This window comes from Anomalospiza imberbis, chromosome 1 (assembly GCF_031753505.1).
Source record: "Anomalospiza imberbis isolate Cuckoo-Finch-1a 21T00152 chromosome 1, ASM3175350v1, whole genome shotgun sequence".
Lineage (NCBI taxonomy): Eukaryota > Metazoa > Chordata > Aves > Passeriformes > Viduidae > Anomalospiza > Anomalospiza imberbis.
Window position 1 is genome coordinate 23,884,093 of NC_089681.1, and position 18,692 is coordinate 23,902,784.

The following is an 18,692-nucleotide window of genomic DNA, read 5'->3' on the forward strand; positions in this document are numbered from 1 at the left end:
GCAGGTGTGTGGGAAGATTTGTGGGGTTTTTTGCACAAAACCAGCTGAGATGAGCACCCAGAGCAATGGCCACCAGCTCTGCTGGGAGAGACAGACCTCTGGCAAGGGGATGGGAACAGAGACCTTGGAACCTGTGAAACCACACCTTGAACTGGCTCTGGGAATGCAAATCAAAGCCATGATATAAGTTAAATTGGTGCAGCTTCTGTGCTCAGCTGAGCCCTCTAATCTTTGAATTGCCAAAGGCCTTGAGGGATCATTGTGTTAGGTAAAGCCTACCAAAGGGCAGGCTGCTCCAGCCTCTTCTTCTTGTCAGCAGGTGTGGAGACACTGTGTGTGGGGTAGGTAGTAGGGATGTCTCTGGTGCCCTTGTCAGAAGGGTGCTTTCAGATGAACCATAGAGGCAGCTTTCTGATCCTTTTCTTTCGTCAAAATGACACAGAGGAGCTCCAGTTTTTTTTTTTGTTTGGTTTTTTTTTTTGTTTTTTTTTTGTTTTTTAAGCTTTTAGAAGGATTAACACAGATTTATGTTTGAGAAAGCAGGCTAGTTCCAATCTAAAGTGCAGGACAATTCCCTCTAGTTCCCAGGAGGGTAACATCATAATCCATTATTAGCTGTGCCAGTTACAGTTATTTCCTTCCCACATTTCCTTTTAGGTGTCAGACTAGAATGCAATTGCTTTTCTTCCTAAGAGCACTATTTTTAAATCTGAAGAATTGAATGTTATTAATATAGTAGGTGTTGTACTGTGCAGCCCATTCTATAATGGGGTGTTTATAGCACCAGTGCTCTCACCCAGTCCATTTGTAATCAGAAGTAATAGCAGCACTTCACCACTTGCTCCGCTTGAAGACGCTGCAATAAATTCCAATGAGCCATAGCTTGGCTGCAGCTGGTGACTGATGTAGAAGCTTTGTGCATTTTTACTTCTTTAATGTTTATAGCTCTTTTACATTATATGAATATTGCCAGTCCTGAGGATTCAGCTGTCATGAATCAAGCCTCAAAAACTAATGAGATTTTACAAAATGTGTTCATTTGGAATGTGTTTTATGGACCTTCAAATGTTTCAGGCTTTGTGCCATGCTGTCAGGCTTCCCTTACTTCGCTGCCACAAGCTTGCTTTAAGAAAAGAAAAAGAAAGCTGGGATTAACATATGATTTCAACAACTGGCCCCTACCAACATCACCTGATATCACAAAACTTAAGATAATGTTGTAAGAGCAGTCAGCACAGTCAAACACACCCTCATCTGTGCGATGGACCAACACAACTCAGCTAAAACAATGTCACCTTGAGCTTATTTCTGTGGGAATTAAAAACTTTCAACTCCAGCTGCCGTGAACTCCCCATGTAGAAGGAGGAAGGAAAGGTTCATTTTGGAGAAGTGCAACAGAAGTCACCAGCCAGCAGGGATGGGCTGAGCAGGCCACAGCGCATCCATATGCCACCCTTGTCTTTTTAGCAAGGAACATTCAGCAGCACAGATCCCCCATCCACCAGTTCATTGCCATTACCTGCTCCATTGGTGCAAGTGTCTGTGAGGCTGCAGCATGAAGTGGGCAAGGGAATCAGTCCTGGTTAAAAATGACCATGCTTCTCCCTCCCCTCTCCCAGTCTCCTAGTTCTAGAGTATTACTTTATACCTGGATCACTTTCCTATTCCTTCTTGATGGCTGGCACCGCAGCAGTGGCAATGCTGAAGGTGGCAATACCTCTGAACAGGCAGTGGGGATGCAGAGTGACCAAGCAGGAGGCATCACTGAGTACCAAAGAGCTTTCTTAGGACTGACTGCAGACCAAGGGGCGCACGTACATAGGAAATGGAAAGAAAGGAGAAAAATCAGAGAAGGGATGGTGTGTCATTTCTAGTGGAAGTAAGGAACAAACTAAGATTTGGGAGTGGTGTTTTATGGAAGGACAGGCCTGGCTTTCTTGCACTGCTCAAGGAGAAATGACTTTGGAGAGCTACTTATTAAGTGAGGAAAGCTGCACCTAAGAAAGGCCTATCCCTGGCATCAGTTCCTCTTAAAACTCAAACATAGACCCAGATTTGGTTTGGGACTTCACTGAAATGAAGGACAACTGCAAATGGATTTACTCTGTATTTTTCACATTTCCCAGCACTAGGGTGCAGGACTGCTTGGGTTAAGACAGGTGATCTTACGAACAACTACTCTAAGAATAGACTTAACAAAAGGGTGCTGCTGATGGGAAGCAGTGTGGGAGGGGGCAGCAGCATCCTTTTCTGTCCTTGCTCAGGTAGTGACTCTTAGTCCCAGTGGTCACCAATTTCTTTCTGATGCCTCTAGAGCTGATGAAGCCACCATTGACACATTTAAAATTCTGGCTATTTTTCATTGTTTTCCTAAACTACCAATGACAACTGTCCCTGCTTTACACTGTACTTCTCCTAACTCTGTACTCTGTAATCTCCCTATGCTAATGCTCTCAAATGATAAGCTTTTCTATTCCTCTTGCAGTCATCTTCTTTCTTTCTGTTCCTTCCTTATTCCCATCTTCTTATTTTCTTATGTCCTTCCTGGTTAGTCCTCCTTCTCTTTCTCATTTCTATTCTGATAAGCTGTTTCTGATTCAAAAATTGGATGTCTAAACAAAACACAACCAAGCAGGAAAGCCAAGATTAACAATTCTGCTACAAGTGTATTTTTCTGGGTGAGATCTATGAGCATGTGCAAGAACTCTTATCATTACCCTGGTACATATTTGTAAGACAGAGTATTACCTTCCCCCAGACTCATCTCTTATTTTTTAAAGATGTTCCCTAGTGACAGAGACCATATTACCCTATCAGTTTGTACAATGTCTAGCACATCTGATCACTCCTGCAATATAAATGCCATATAATAATCGAAATAATACATAAAACACTCGTTGCCTGCAGTCTTAAGATATCTGGAGTTGTGCACCGCCTAAGCATCTCTCTCTGGTGATTGTCCACCTACCCAGCTCTCAGGAGCTTGGAGTATCCTCCAGAGGTGACAAGGTGCTCTTACCCTCACACCACACATGAGCAACAGTGCTGTGACACAGGACACATAACATGTCCCTAAAGACATGAAAACCACCATCTGCTGAGCCCTTGTGCAGTGCTTCAATGTTTGGTCCTCTTCTTTCCGCAGGGTGGTGGGAAGCAGGACGTAACTCCAGTGGAAGCAAAGCGTCTGTGGGCCAGATGGTTTCATGAGTCCCCAAGAACACAGCCATGGAACTTTGGTGGACTGTAAAGGGGAAAACCACACAGGAATAATGCAAAGTCCACCTCTGTTTGCTGACATCCTTTATTTCTTTTTAAAATAATGCTCTGATCCAGTGTTTCCCAGGGGAGATCTGGAGGGAATCACCATTTCCTCATGGACTCATGTAAGAAAGGAAGCAGCTGGCCCCTGATATTTATTGCTGATATCAGCTTGGAAACCTTGGCTGAAACACTGCACAAATCCCCATTTGTCTGGGTTATTTTCATCCTCCCTCTTTTTGCTCAATGAAATAATTAATACTTCAAGGAAAAAAAACAAAAACGCTCTGGGAGTTCATTTCACTCAGGATAGGGAGTGCTGGAGCATAACAGGAGGTAAGATGGAAGTGCTCTTGGACACAGATTTATTCCTGTTCTTATTTTAGCTCAACCAGCTCACCCTTCCCAACAAAGAGGTGATAAGGCAGTGTGTTTACAGCGAGTATCCCGTGTGGCACAGCTGTACCATAGATTAGGTAATGTTACTGACTCACTGCAGTTGTTGGGCCACCTCATTCCTTCCTTTCTCAGGGCTATAGACTTCACCATGTACACACTGATGGGCTTTGCTCACACTAATCAAGCCTCAGAGCTTTTCTGTTAGGTTAAGTGTAATTGTAGGCATTTTTCAGATAAAGGAACTGAAACAAATCTTCCTGCCAGAGACATCAAGTTGTCTTCTCTGATTTTTTTTCTAGGGGTGCTTGAAACCTCCTTCTAAAGAACCAAACCAGGTTCACAGGCTCACTCAGGAATTATCATTTGGTATCTCCACGCCTAGGGTGTTCCTGGCCAAAGCTTTGATACTTGCACTGGATAGTGGGCACCTAGATTCAAAACAAGTCAAAAATAAATGAGGTTTAGTAATCCTGCTGTAGACAAGAGCTACACACCTAAAGGGCCCATTGTATTAACACCCATATTTTGGACTTCCTTTGATGGATTTGGAAAGTTGTTCTTCATTTTGGTTTAATGCAAGAAGCTTTTTATTAATGTTCTGACCTACCCAGATGGTCAAGTCCCTGATGGCTTTTAGAGACCCAGCATGGGACTTTCTCTGCACAACTGCTAAAACAACACCATCACAGAGTATGTGGCCTAGCATGAGGAAGAAGACTGGATGCTCTCTTTCAGTGGACATGTCCCAGACATCAGATGCTTTTTTTCCCAGCCTGTGTTCTTATCTGAGCTGGATGCATAAGAACCTCTGTCAGCCATGGTTTTTTATTTCCTCTGTGGTTCAGATTGAAGGAATTTGCTTTCATATTATTTTACATCATCCCTAATCACAACCGAGACCATGGTGAATGAGTCAGAAAGTGGGATAAAAATCTATGGGTTGGTACCCAAACGGTCTTTTAGTACCCCTCTAAATGCCCTCAGATGTGACCTTCATAGACAATATCAAAACTTCAGTAAGTTTTTTACTCTAAATACAGATCAATTGAAATCATGGGGAAAAGGATTGTTCACTGATTTCAGTCTTACTGGGATTTGGAATTGCAATAGGGGGACTAACTGAAGTTAGTTAGTTAGTTAGTTAGTTAGTTGGTTAGTTCCATGTTCACTGAAACCAATGGAAAGGACTGTAAATAACCTGAGCCTGTGGTTTGGTTTTTGGTCTCACTACTGCTTTGGAACTGGCTATAGCAGTTGCTGTTTACCCTGTCCCCATCAGCTGATCAGTTGTGCCTCCCTGCAGCCTCCTGAGTTGCACCAGCCTGACTGCTTGTGTAACCATGCAGTAAAACTGCCTCAGGAAACAGCCAGCACAGGGATGTTCCCTGGCACAGCTCACTGCCTGGCTGCACAAACAGCTGTGCCAGCCCCACAGACAGGTGGCAGGGGTGCAGGGCAAGGAAGGAGAAACAGCTGCTCAACACTGCTACCAACAAAATGTCCCCCTTGGAAGGTGCTCCTGGGTTGGTGATGCAAAGAGACTGAGCTACATCAGTAGGTGCTGTCAAGAGGGTCTTTGCTTGAGCCATTTCACTTGTGTTGGCTCTAGCATTTGGAGGCTTCACCAGAGTAAATGAGCTCACTAACCTGGCAGAAACTAGGCAGGCTGGGTAAAAAAGAGGCTAGGTTCCTACTGGGCTGTTAGATTGCTTAGTTGTCTTGTATGATGTGAACCTCAGTGATCAGATCCTTGATACTTGTCACTTACACAAGGACACAAAGTTGTATCCACGGTTGTTCTTATGCTTGAGGGAAACAATCCATGTTTACAATGGAAATACCAGAGAGCACAAGTCAAGAATGTAGTGACTAATTATATTCCTTCAGCATTACTATACTGGTATTTTGTTTATTGAGCTCTTCCATTCTAGTTCAAGATTCAACACACAGGCTCATTCCCTGGCCTTTTCCAGGGCATCTGCCTCATAGAGGGCATCTGCAGAGATGGCTTTGTACATCCTCCACTTGTTAATCCAAAGCTTTTATTGGCATGGACATACCCATCCCATGCAATACTCACAGCAGTTTCACTTTTATATCATTCAAAAGCAGAGTAGTCAGGGGTGTGTTTTTTTCCTAGTTTCTCCCTTTAAATTCCAAGTTTGAGCCTGAAAAAATATTTACAGCTGTATTATATAAACTAATGAAAAACAATGTTTAAAATTAAAGCGCTGGCACAACTTTATGGAGAACAGCAGTGGAAATGGCCATGTGGTAATAAACAGGCTACCTGATATGGTTTATTGTTTAACTCCTTGCTTACTTTTAGAAACTTAGGCTTATGTTCTCAAATGCCTGAGTCCTCTGAGACACGCACATGTGTTGGGTTAATCGCTAAACCCAAGCCCAGGTTCCCCTGTGAGTATGTAGCCTTGGAGTAGATCAGTGAGTAAGGAGCCTGCTCAAGCAGGGACTGCCTGTATTTCCATGTGCTTCACAGCACAGAACACACCATAAACAATGCCTCAGTTTCTGAGGTAAACAAGAAAAATTCAGATTTTTAAAAAAGGGCAAGAAAATGTCCGGACATTAGCAAGTTTTCTTTCTTGCAACAATCCACCAGGAAAACAAAAGAGAGTGAGGGATTTTATGTGACTGCAGTGTTGCCTTTCTCGTGCATAGCCGTGATGGTTTCCTAGCCTGTGATCGTAATGGCATGATGAGATATTTATAACATGCTAGGGAAAATGTTTCCTTTTTAAAGCCCATCACAGTAGCATAATAACAAGCCTTGAAATCTGTCTTTCCTATATCCCCAAATCACTTGATGGAAATGATTTTTATGTGCTGACTGTTGGTGTGCATACTAAAGCCATTTCTAAGGAAAAGCTGTAAAACATACACCCGTATGCTGCTCTCTGCACACATGACTGCACAAGCAGATTAGGCCACATGGCAGTAAAAGTGCCCCTGCCTGGTTGAACAAGAGCTCCTGCAATTGTTACCACAAGTGAAGCCATGCTGGTACCAGAGCAAGGGTGGGAACAGCTCGAGTGCAGATAAGCCTTTACAGTAAATCAGCCATAACATGCTTTGGCTCCATGCCCAAGTAATAACTAACCAGTTTTATGTTAATTATTTGCTATCCTTCGACGTATAGCAATAGTTACAAGCTGTACTAAGCATAAATGACTGCAGTGTGTAGTTGGCTTTCATAAAGTCTCTACTTTTTTGACATACTGCATCACTTTCTAACTGACAGTTGTGAATTATTCCAGTTTTTCCTTTTGCTCTGGCTTCTTTCTTGCAGCCTCTCATGAAGGAACATTTTAGAGTGTGTTTTTAAGGATGAACAGAGGCAGTCATACATTTGGATAGTTCATTTTGTAGTTCCTGTGCATGTTATGTGGTAACTCACCCTTACACACAGACTGCAGAACAGTTACTCACTCTTGAGCACCCTAGTAAATCTGCTTCAGCCAGAATATGTTCCCATATCTGGAACATAACCACCAAGAAGATGGGTTGCAAAACCACAGAACCCCTCTCTATCCTTCTCTATCCCTCTTGATCACAAGTCTCCAGTCCCTAAGTCACAATGCAACACCCCATCAGGAAGCCAACCTAGCTCTTTGTGGGAGTGATTGAAAAACTGGTCCAGCTTTGAAAAGTCAGCACATTATTTACCACCAGAGTTACTTTTTTAAGCTGATAGACCAAAGGGCCAGCCTGCAGCAGCACTGGCAGGGGCAGAGACAAATGTCAGAGATGCAAATACCTGCAGTTATCAGTTCCTTGATGATTCCTTTAGTGGAGTCATGGTCTGAGACCTGTTTCCATCACAGAAAAATCACAGTAGGAACCCACTGGCTATGATATATGCTCACTCCCACACAATTCCACCAAGGGACTCTCTGTCCCCTTCTAAATCTCAACCACAAAAGTCCTTTATGAGGACCTAAGTGCATAAACTTCTCTAAAGTGTTTGTGGAAGTGTTGCTTTAGGTCTTGCCAGCTTGGTCTCCACTGGTAAGGATTTTGATTCTTCAGCATGACTTGTCTATTCCTGCAGGGCTGCTGTACATCTGGAAGGGTTGTGTAGTTCTGCACTACAGGTGTGCCAGTCACCTCTGCAAGTGGCTCACACCAAAAGACAGCTTTGGCCAAAGTGCAGTATTGATGGCATGACTTTAGGGTCACTGTAGGTTTTTGTGGATGAAGGTAAAATGCTTCTGAATCCCAAATATATACTCCTCCTAATAGTGGATATACACCTTGCACAAGGATGAATGGCTAACAAGAAACCAAGACAGAAGATAATTAGGGCAAGGGACATAAGTTTTATTAAATCTGCAGCCTCCCCCGGGAGATAATTTGTGCAGCCATTAAATAAAGCAAACACTATTGGAATTTTACAAATAAATTATAGGAGGAACAATTCTCCCTTACCTGAGTGGAACACACATTCCTTCAATGATATTGCTACAGTGCAGAGAGATTGGGAAAAAAAATCAAGTTTTTATTAAAATAAAATATTAAAAATGGAAGTCAAAGGAATCACAAAGTTTCTTCCAGATTACTCCAGGAAGTGCTGCTCTTGAAAATAACGGGCAGAGCTCATTGTGGAAAAATGAAATTAGGCAATTAAGAGGACATAAAAACTGAATGGAAAAGGCTTTGAGTCAGGCTGACAGCTTGGTTAATAAAGTTATGTGCTAACCAATATTAGCACATATGTGGGCCCACCTGGGTGTTAAAGAGTGTGGATTGTGGAGTGATGGCTGACAACTTTGCTGCTGCCACAATGTACCTGCTTCCCTGTGAGCCTGGGCTCCCTATTAACAGCAGACACTGCTGTAGTATTAGAACACCAGCAAAATAGGAACAGAACAGGACTTTGGAGAAATTATTCTACAATAAACTTTGATTGTTTCTCTTTGGAGAAACATGGAGCAGCAGTGAATGCTCCAAATTCTTACAAGTTTCAATGACAGAGCAGCTCTCAGGTTATGAAAATAAGTCCCCTGGTGCTCAAATGGCTGATGACCACTGAGGCACACCAAATACACTTATAAAATTGCTGTGTCCTGACCCCACCAGCCACTTTGTCATGAACTTTAACAACTACGTACCAGAGCCTTTCAGCAAATTACATCACAAGAAGAAATAGGACAGAAGAAGAATTAAGCACATGTTGTGCTGTGGAAAAGGCAGAGCCAAGATCTAGAACTTGTATTACCCTACAAATGAAATGAAGACTTTGTAAAAAAAAAAAAAAATAGGAAGATTGTTTGGAAAGAGCCCAGTTCTTGCAGCTCTCATTTTTCTGAATGTTTTTATTTGCTTTATTCTATTTACAGCCTCTAGTTCTCAAGTGTGCCCAATAATGTTTCACCTTAGAGCTTCCCAGCTCTCAAATGCTAGAGCCAGGCACTGGCTGCTGCCCAGCTGGCCTCTGCCCTAGTTACACTCAGCAACGCAGTGAGGGCTGTAGTATCAGTCCTTTTCAGGGCTAAACCATGCCATGGACTTTTGATCATTAAAGGAAATGAACTTGGGATGACATTAAAAAAAGTAAATAAGACTTGTGTACAAGGACATTAAGATTACAAAGCAGCAGTCTCAAAGGTTGGAAGATGCAGAGTGCAGAGCTGCTGCTTCAGTGATGTTCTTTGGCAGGAGTTTAAATGACAGCAAGAGGTGTGAGGCAATGAAGAATAAAATCCCAAGTTTTTGACTTTCAAGGAATTTTGCAAAAAACACTGTCTCAACAGCCAAGATTTACACATCTTCCAAGAAAGAATTACTTTTTTATGAGAAAGTAATCATCCCCTGCACTGCTGAGCTAATGATGTATAAAATAAGTCTGACAAGCCCAAGTCCCACAGTGACACCAAACACACAAGAAAAAAGGGAACAAAACAACAACAAACAAACTACTGGTGACCAGAAAACAACTCAAAGCAGATCACTAGCAATAAATTGTAACATGACGTTACATGAGCTGGGCTCATCTTACAAAGAGCAAAGAGTAGAGAGAGAATTGCTAAGGGCAGATGGCAGTGCCTTTCCTGGTGATATAAACACAGATGAATGCATATCACTTCTGAGTACTGTATATGGCTCTGCCTATCTCAACAGCATAAATAACTGGAAAGAACTTTAACAAATTTCTAGGGAATTGAGTTCTAATTGTTCTGTGGTATACAACCGTTGGTTGCATCTAATTATACTTACCACGGCTATGGCTTCAAATATTCCACATTACAGAAATTATGAAGTTCAACTGGACGTGTCTTACCTGCCAAGATTTGAATTTCATGTTATCCTGCAGTAGCTGGTGGCAAAACAAACCTACTGCAGTGTAACAGGAGGTTCCGTCCTTTACACGGTTATATTTAATCTCTCCTGATGCTTATCTGAGTTGTAGCCGAGTACAAGGAAACACAGATTCTGCATTCAATTCTTGTAAGTACAAAGAGTAAAGGCAACAGCATAGTGCATTACTCTTGCATTTGCCTGTCCAAGGAACCAAGGATATTTTTTATGTTTTATATGTAGTTTATCTTCTGTTCAAATATTTTCCACAAAAGTTGTATGGGAAAATCCATGAAAATCAGGAAATCTGCCTCTTTATAAGAAGTACTGGAAGAAATGTGAGCTGGATCATACCGAACATATGATCACATGCATAAAATTAACAAACTAAAAGCTACAATGTATATTCTTTCTCTTATATAACTTCCTTTAAATTCCTTTTAGGATATCCGTAGCAATAAGATTTTTAAAAAATTCAGACTGTATAGTGACTTGCCAAAAAAGTATGTCCACACCATTACACATTCATTTTTCTATACTATTTATGGGCACATTTGTTTGTAAACCTTTTAAAATGTTCTTTCCACTTCTTGAGATTTACTTACACCACTTCATACTTCTGTTGCACAAAGCTGACATATCCAGATGGCAAATATAAACATCAAAAGATGGACTGCCACTCAAAGACATGTGGGAAACATTTGCCAAAGCTAAATATGGTCTTAAAAGAATTTCAATATTAGTGTAAAAGTTCTTCTGAACATGCCATTAATAGTTGTGCAATAGATCTAGCTGACACATTGGAGGTGGTGAGCTGCACTCAAATACTTTGCTACCCACAAAATGGCACTTATTTCAGGATTGTTCCATATTCAGGAAATAATACAGTAAATCAAACTAACAAATTACACAAACTATGCTATAAAAAGCAGTACACACTAAATAGTATACAAGAAACATGGACATGTGCATGGTGAAGGAAGAGTCTACAGGATTCAGCTTTTTTGCTGAATAAATATTTGAGACTCTTACAGTTCTTCAGCATTTCTTTTTATGTAATCAGATAACTACAACTACAAATTCAACCTGATGACTGACATTTTTAATTACAATGGCATCTTTGTTGTTGCTAACAGTAATATATATACAACAAATCAGTTCAGAGGGAAAATGCTTTCCATCATACTTGGCTTTGCCTTGTGATCAGAATGAGAAACTATGTGCATGAATTTTTTTTTACAAGCAGTATTAGCCTCCTTTATATATTGGCAGGGGAGGGAGGGGATCTGCTAAAATCCATTACACATTTTGTCTTGGTTGTAATAAGAGAAGGCATCCATTGGGCGCTGGGCAATTCAAAGAGCCAAGGATGAAAGAAAGAGTTCACTCAGAGTGGACAATCAGTTTGGCCTTTGACACACTTTAGAAGAAGAAAGTGTATTATAAGTAAAATATTTTACAATGTTTTCTCAGACAGAGAAGTACAAAATATTTACTCATCCCTTACACCAGCCACAACAGAGATAGGTCTTTATTGTGTACTGGTCCTTGCCTCTGACACCACTTCTGCAAGTCATATGGCTGCATATAGAATCACACTTTTTTTGGAGACTTGACTGCATGCAAACTCCCAGTGAGACAACCCATGAAGACCAAGCCTTCAGGCGTTTTGGAGCAAGTCTAAATACAGGCACTCTTAAGGTGTTTTTTATCCCAAACATGGTTTGTTGCTAGCATTGAAGAAATTTCATTTCTTTTTATTCCTAAATCGTGGTAAGAACAATGGATTTTGAAGCAGATCACTAGCAATAAATTGTAACATGAGCTAATGAGTCTATATTGAACAGATCTGCATGGCTCCATTCTGCAAAGGAGATCTGTGACACCAGTAAGCCCCAGCAACTGCACTGCTGTTGTAGAAGTGTCGTCTCTGCCATGCCTGTCTATGCTGCAACACTGAATTATGGATAACCATCATGTCCTATACAAGACCTACGATGCCATGCTACAATTGCTATGTGGTAATTTGTTCCCTCAGCAGATTGTTTTCTGGGAAAAACACTGAATCCACCAGGGTAGCTGCCATACAGAGCATCTTCTTTAATTAAAAAGCACAGAGGAATTGCAGGTGCTGATAAGTTCAAGGAACATGAGCCATTGAGACCACTGCAAATGCAGTTTCATGAGAGACTGGCTCCAGCAACCATGTGGGTAAAGTTCCTGCCTATGACCTCCAGCTACTCACTCCTGTTGTTACAGCACAGCTCATCACCTCTGCTGTTGTGTCAGAAGTTACGTACCTTGAGACACAGCCCAGTTTATAGTCTAGCTCCACAGAGATTGATTTCACAGACCCACCTGGAGAGGTGATGAATTTCAGCACAAAGGCAAAGCAGTCAGCCAGGCCTGGAGCATGGCAGGCACTGTTTGAAAGAGCTTCACTACCAAAGTCAGTGTACTGGGGAGACTTCTCCTGCAGGTTTATGATTCAGTTAAACCAGACCTAGTAGCTGAAAGAAGTCCCACTCCCTCTCCTGTCTGCCAGCCATGCTTTCTGCAAACTCTTTGCTAGGGATGCACATCAAACCATAAATAATGCAGAGCAGAAAGCTAAACTGATCTATAACTCAATGCCTTTTTGCAGGCCTAGTTTTCTGCTGTCTGGACCCTCTGATGTGACTGCCTGTGGCTCCAGAGAGCACCAGAGACAGAACAAGGGATGTGTTAGAAACACAGAAAGGCAAGCAGGTGGGGAAGGGCTTTCAAAGGCAGCTTGGCATTATGTTGGCTTAGTCAGGATTGGTCATTATCAAATGCCATCTCCACGATGAGGTGCCATCCAGACTACCCACAAGTTACACAAGTCACCTTACAACATCCCTGCGAAATCTGGGATACCTCAGCACAGGAAATATTCATGTGGTCACTCCCTTCTGCTTGTCATTTTCAAAGGGTTTCTTATTGAGCAATGCAACCAACTTCCTTTTTGGTATCTTAGAAAAGGTTTTCTTTTGGGATTTTGGGACTGCACCATTCTTTCAGAATTATTTTGTGAAGGAAGATTAATTTACATTCACATTATTTTCAAGGAATTATTTCAATTTCAGTATATCCTACCTACTTCAGTCACAGAGCCTTTGATGAGCACAGCACAGAGCAAATGATGGCAGCAGTGAAAAGGAGTGCGTATGGGAATCCCAGGAAAACTTTAATCATCATCATTAACATTTTATTTTCTGCAGCGCAATTCCTACTCTGATGTACCACAATTTGCTGTAGCAGACTGCAATGCCCAGTGCTGATAAAGATGAAGAGTAGGAAAGCCATGAGGAAAAAAGTAATCACTAAGCTGGAACTGCCATGGTTGTTTACTGTTTTGATATTTTAAATTATTTTTTTATTGCTGTGTGAGTGTCTTTCAAGTCAGGTGTGATTCTGAAGTAGAAGAAAGGTAGACTCAAGCATGCAGACAGATGAAATCTAGTTTCCCTGGCTCCTGGCTTTGTTGCTCATTTATAAGTTTGTGTCCTCACAAACCATGTCGCAACTTCTGGTTTTAGTACTACTTTGCCCAATTTATTATCTTATTCAAATGAACGTTAAAGGAAAGTAATAAAACCCACCAGGCTGCAACACCAACGAATTTTGGTAAATGCGGTGGAGTTTTCTTATTGCAGCTTGACATTCAGTAAGAAACACAAACTTTACATAGGGACCATTTGGAAATAGATCATGAAGGTAAATTTGTGAAAACAGCAAAGGAGGGAACTTCTAAAATATATGAACTCATGATGCCAATGGTACCTAATCTAAGTGATGACTTCCTAGCTGAAGATATATTTTACAGGAAAGTTATAGTTAAAGCTAACAATATTAAGTTCTTTATAAAGTGGTTCATTAACTGAAAAGAGGCTTCTTTCTTAGACAAATTGCCTTAGAAATGTTGGCCTTAGGGGTCCTGTCATCCTTGCTAAAATAGCATAGTGCCAACAGAATTACTTTATACAGTTTGAAATCAATTTTGCAGTCAAGAATTCTACTTATAAGCTTTTTGAACTCAATTTCACTGCAAAGTTAACCTGAGTTGTAAGTTATTCCAGGTATAACTGGAATCTTTTCTATACAAAAAAATATGAAACTCAAGCCTGTGGTTGCTTTTGATTTGAGGCAACCAGTTTAACAGGAGGATAAAGGCTGATACTGAAGTGTCTGTCTTGTCCGCTACTCTATACTATGAGGACATTTTTCCACCACTTGAATGAGATTACTCTTCCAATGCCTTTCCATTCCTCCTTCCTTATTGCCAGAGGCCTCCTGCTCATGCCTGCCACAGAACGAACAGCACTACCAGCTTGTGGTACTGCTAGGAACTTTTAAGGCTAGCAGAAATCCTGGGGCATGTGTTTATGGTGTGAAGTTTTTAAGTGTAGAACTTACTTTAGGTGATCCCATTTCAACATCATTCCTCAGTCCTGCCCTCCTCTACCCCTGCATTGTTCATTTCTGCTGATCCAGTATTTTTAGAGTCCTGAAAAAGATACATTTCTAAAGAAGAGCTCAGTGGCTCCTCGTGCGGCACAACACACCTCTCCAGCACAAGGACGAGGGCTGCAACGTGGGCGTGGCAGTGGGCATGCAGGGTCAGAAAGCTTAAAACAATATTTTTACAAAACATGTGGCATTGTGAAACTGTGACAACTGCAGGGGACACAAGGAGAGGTATAAAGACATGCTCCAGAGCAGAGGCTGCAAATCCCTTCATAAACTAGCAAGAGGCTTGAGGAAGCTACTGCAAGAGTACATAGAACACTTCCAAATCCCCCAAAAATGTAGCCAGTGCTCAGGGAGTATTGGGGAGGGCTAATTGTAATTTTCCTGACAAAAAGCCCCCCTTTAATCTCCATGACTCACTCCTTTGAAATACAGTCACATCTTTCAGCAAAAAGGATGTAACACAGGAATCAAAATGTCCAGTGGCAATCATAGTGGTCTTGGAGCAGGCAGTGTGGGGAAGAGGAAACACAGAGTGAGATAGAAAAGTTATTGATATTTGGCTCTAAAGTGTAGAAAAACTTTCTTCATAATTGGCAGGAATTTTGGTTTGCTTCTCTTAGTTTAAGAGACGCTATACAGAAGAAAGAGAGGGAATTATTCCAAAGTGTTGAAGGTTTTCAAAGGTAGAAGAGCACATTTATCTAAAACAACAGTGGGAGTCCAACAAGAATTCAGATCATGCAAAAAAAGCAGTGGCTCCCCTAAGGATTTACCTGTAAATCTTCATTCCAGAGGTCTCCACTCAATCTGAGCACAGCCCTCCAAGCCCAAGTGGGAAGGCAAAGCTCTCACTGAGATGGTTGAAAGAGCTTCTCCCCACCACTTCCACACTGCCCAGTTTTCTTGCTTCAGGGGCAACTCAATCTGCTCCTTTGCAGCTACAGAACTGCCACAAATCCAAGTCTTGCTATAAAGGAAAATTAAAATTCAGGTTAACTGTGTGCTTCTGAGTCTGCTCAGAACTAAAAGAAACGGTTCCTCAGATACATAAACAACAAGCAGAAAGAGAGAAAAAATAATGTCCCACTGATAAGAGAGGTGAATTTGTCACTGACAATGCTGAAAAGGTAGAGGTCATCAACACATCCTTCACCTCTGTCTGCACCAGCACTACTGGGCCTCCAGCCATGGGGACAAAAAATCCATCCCTTGTGATGCATCCACAAGCGCATCACCAGCAGAGATCCAGGAGTCATTGTCCCACTCTGCTCAGTGCTCATCAGGCCACACTGGAATACTGTGCTCAGTTTTGGTCCCTGCTGTGCTGAAAATATGTGGACAGGCTGGAGAAGGTCCAGAGAAGATCCACAAAGATGATTACATGAATGGGAAGCCTGTGACAGGCTCAGTGGGGCAAAGGCTGAGAGAAGTGGATTCGTTCAGCCTTGAGAAAAGAAGGCTTAGGGGAGACCTCCTCACCATATTCCACTATTTGATGGGTGGCTACAGAGAAGATGGAGGCTCCCTTTTTACAAGGAAAAAAAAGACAGGGGTTTTTGGGTACAAGTTGCTCCTGGGGAAGTTACAACCACTCACACAAGGAAACCTTTTCACAATGAGAACAATCAGCCATTGTTCAGAATAATCTCCCCAGGGAAGTGGTGGATTCCTCAGTACTGTATACTCCTGAGATTTGGCTGCCAGTGTGCTGGGCCATCTTGTCTAGACTGTGCTTTTACCAAGAAAGATTGGATGAAATGTTCCTTGAGGTCAGTTCTTTCCAACCTGTTCTATGATTCCACAATTTAAAATCATGGCCAGTTTATGTGCGTGCCCCTGGCTGTGAACTGTGGTGGTTCAGCAGGACCCTGGAGAGAGGAAAATTTAATGAGGCAGGGACATTTTCCATGTCTCTTATTGTGAGGCAAAGACTTTTTTAATACAAAACTCTTGAGAACACTACACCAGAAGGAGGTAAGTGACATGACCTGTGACACTGAATTATGCATGTATAATAGTACCCAAGGATATCATGAAATCTATTACAATGAACATTATATGCTGAAAGGTTTGCAACATAAAGGGCTGTTTTTCATCATCCACTGAGGATAAATTTAGGCCTAAAAAAATATACAGGAAAACACAGTTGTTAATATGATGGGAATTATTACTGTGTAATAATTTATGGGTGTTGCTTGTTGACTTTGCTATTGGGAAATTCACTGTCTAAATATATAGGCTTGATTTTAAAAAGGGAAAATCAGGCTAGCCTAATATATGGCTGGAAGATAAAATACACAGATAGCAGAACAAAAACCCCCAAACCCCTCAAAAGAAGTCACTTCTTCACACTCTGACCAGCAGGTTGAGGAAGGTGATTCTGCTCCTCTATTCCACTCTTGTGAGATCCCACCTAGAGTACAGCATCCAGCTCTGGGTCTCCCCAACACAAGAAAGATGTAGACCTGTTGAAGTGAGTCCAGAGGTGGGTCATAAACATGGCTGGAGGGCTGGAGTACCTCTCCTGTGAGGACAGGCTGAGAGAACTGCCTTCCAGTACCTCAAGGGGGCCTAAAAGAAGGCTGGAGAGGGACATTTGACCAGGGTATATAGTGACAGGACAAGGGGGAATGGCTTTAAACTGAAAGAGCGTAGGTTTAGATTGGATACTAGGAAGAAATTCTTTACTGGGAGGATGGTGAGGCACTGACACAGGTTGCCCAGAGAAGCTGTGGATGCCCCATCCCTGGAAGTGTTCAAGGCCGGGTTGCGTGGAATTCTGAGCAACCAGATCTAGTGGAAAGTGTTCCTGCCCACAGTAGGGGGGTTGGAACCGGATGATCTTTAAAGTTTATTCAAACTCAAATTATTACATGATTCTATGAAATGTGTTTGGATATTTAGAAGTTACTGGAGAAAGAAAAAAAAAAAAAAAGGACTGTAAACAGATCAATAGGACTATTTTAGGTAAAACAGAAAGGAGCATGTGCAGTGGAATCAGGCTGTCAAGAACATAATATTTTTAAAGAAGGAAATGTGTTTCAAGAAACTATATCTATCTGTCTTGTTATAAAGGGCTAATAAGTCTTGAGAAAAATGAAGTTTGTTGGTTTTAAAATCTTTGACTAATCTCTCTCACAGGGAAAAATGGCAGAGATTAAATATCATACTGAGTACCACAAATGAACATCACAGTGCTCTGCAGGATTAGATTAAGAAGGAAAACTGAGAAATTCAAAATGAGATGAGTAATACCACTCAAAAAAAAAAAAAAAAAAGAACAAAAAAAAAGAACAAAAAAAAGTGAGCAGTGGTAAGGGAGCAAAAGAAGGAAATGTGGCCACATCTATAACTACCATAGCTGCCCTGAGAGGTTTCTTACCTGAAGGTTGATCATGCTTCTGTTGGACTAACAACACAGTTCAGACTCAAAACAAGAAGGAGCTGTCAGATTTCAGGTGGTGCCTTGTCTTCATTTTTCTTTTTAAGTAACAGTCATCTTTTACTAATGGCTTAATGCCAAAAGTATGCTTGAAGGAGGAATTTCAATAAGGAAAGCTGGCAGTCCTGCCCAGGTTCCATTGATTCAGTGGAATTGGCTGCAGTCCTTGTGGGACAAGTGCTCCCTTGATTTTAGACAAGTCTACTTCAAATATAATTAGACTGGAGTCTTTTTTTTTCTTTTTTGCCCTACATGCTGAGTGAGACGCATTACTTGTAATCATTATATACTAGTTTATTGATCGTGGCTTTTCAGTATTCACTGTAGATAGGCTTGTTTTAACAGAACTGTCAAGAGACATGTCTGGTTAACAAACAATTACCAATTGAAGGTATAGAAACAAGCACAGGGATTTTGCCAGGATATACAGAAATGTGTAGGGTATTTTGACAAAAGATGAAAGGGCTTTTCTCTTGAATCTGGTATTTTTTAAGAGATGTTCCTAAAGTCCATTTAATGACATTTTAGGAGTGGTTCAATATATTGTTTTCATCTCTGCTTCCTGTATTTCAATATTTGAAAAGATTGAACAAATGGAAATTATTATCAGGAATTGCCTATATGGAAAACCTACGAGAGCCCACACAATGGATTACACTGGCTCATTACTTATTATACAGGTTACCATTAAAATATATTCCAGTTATTAGGAAAGCTGGAAGTGAGTCAATTATTTGAATAAACAAACAAAGACTCGGTTGCCCTGTAGTTTAGTGCA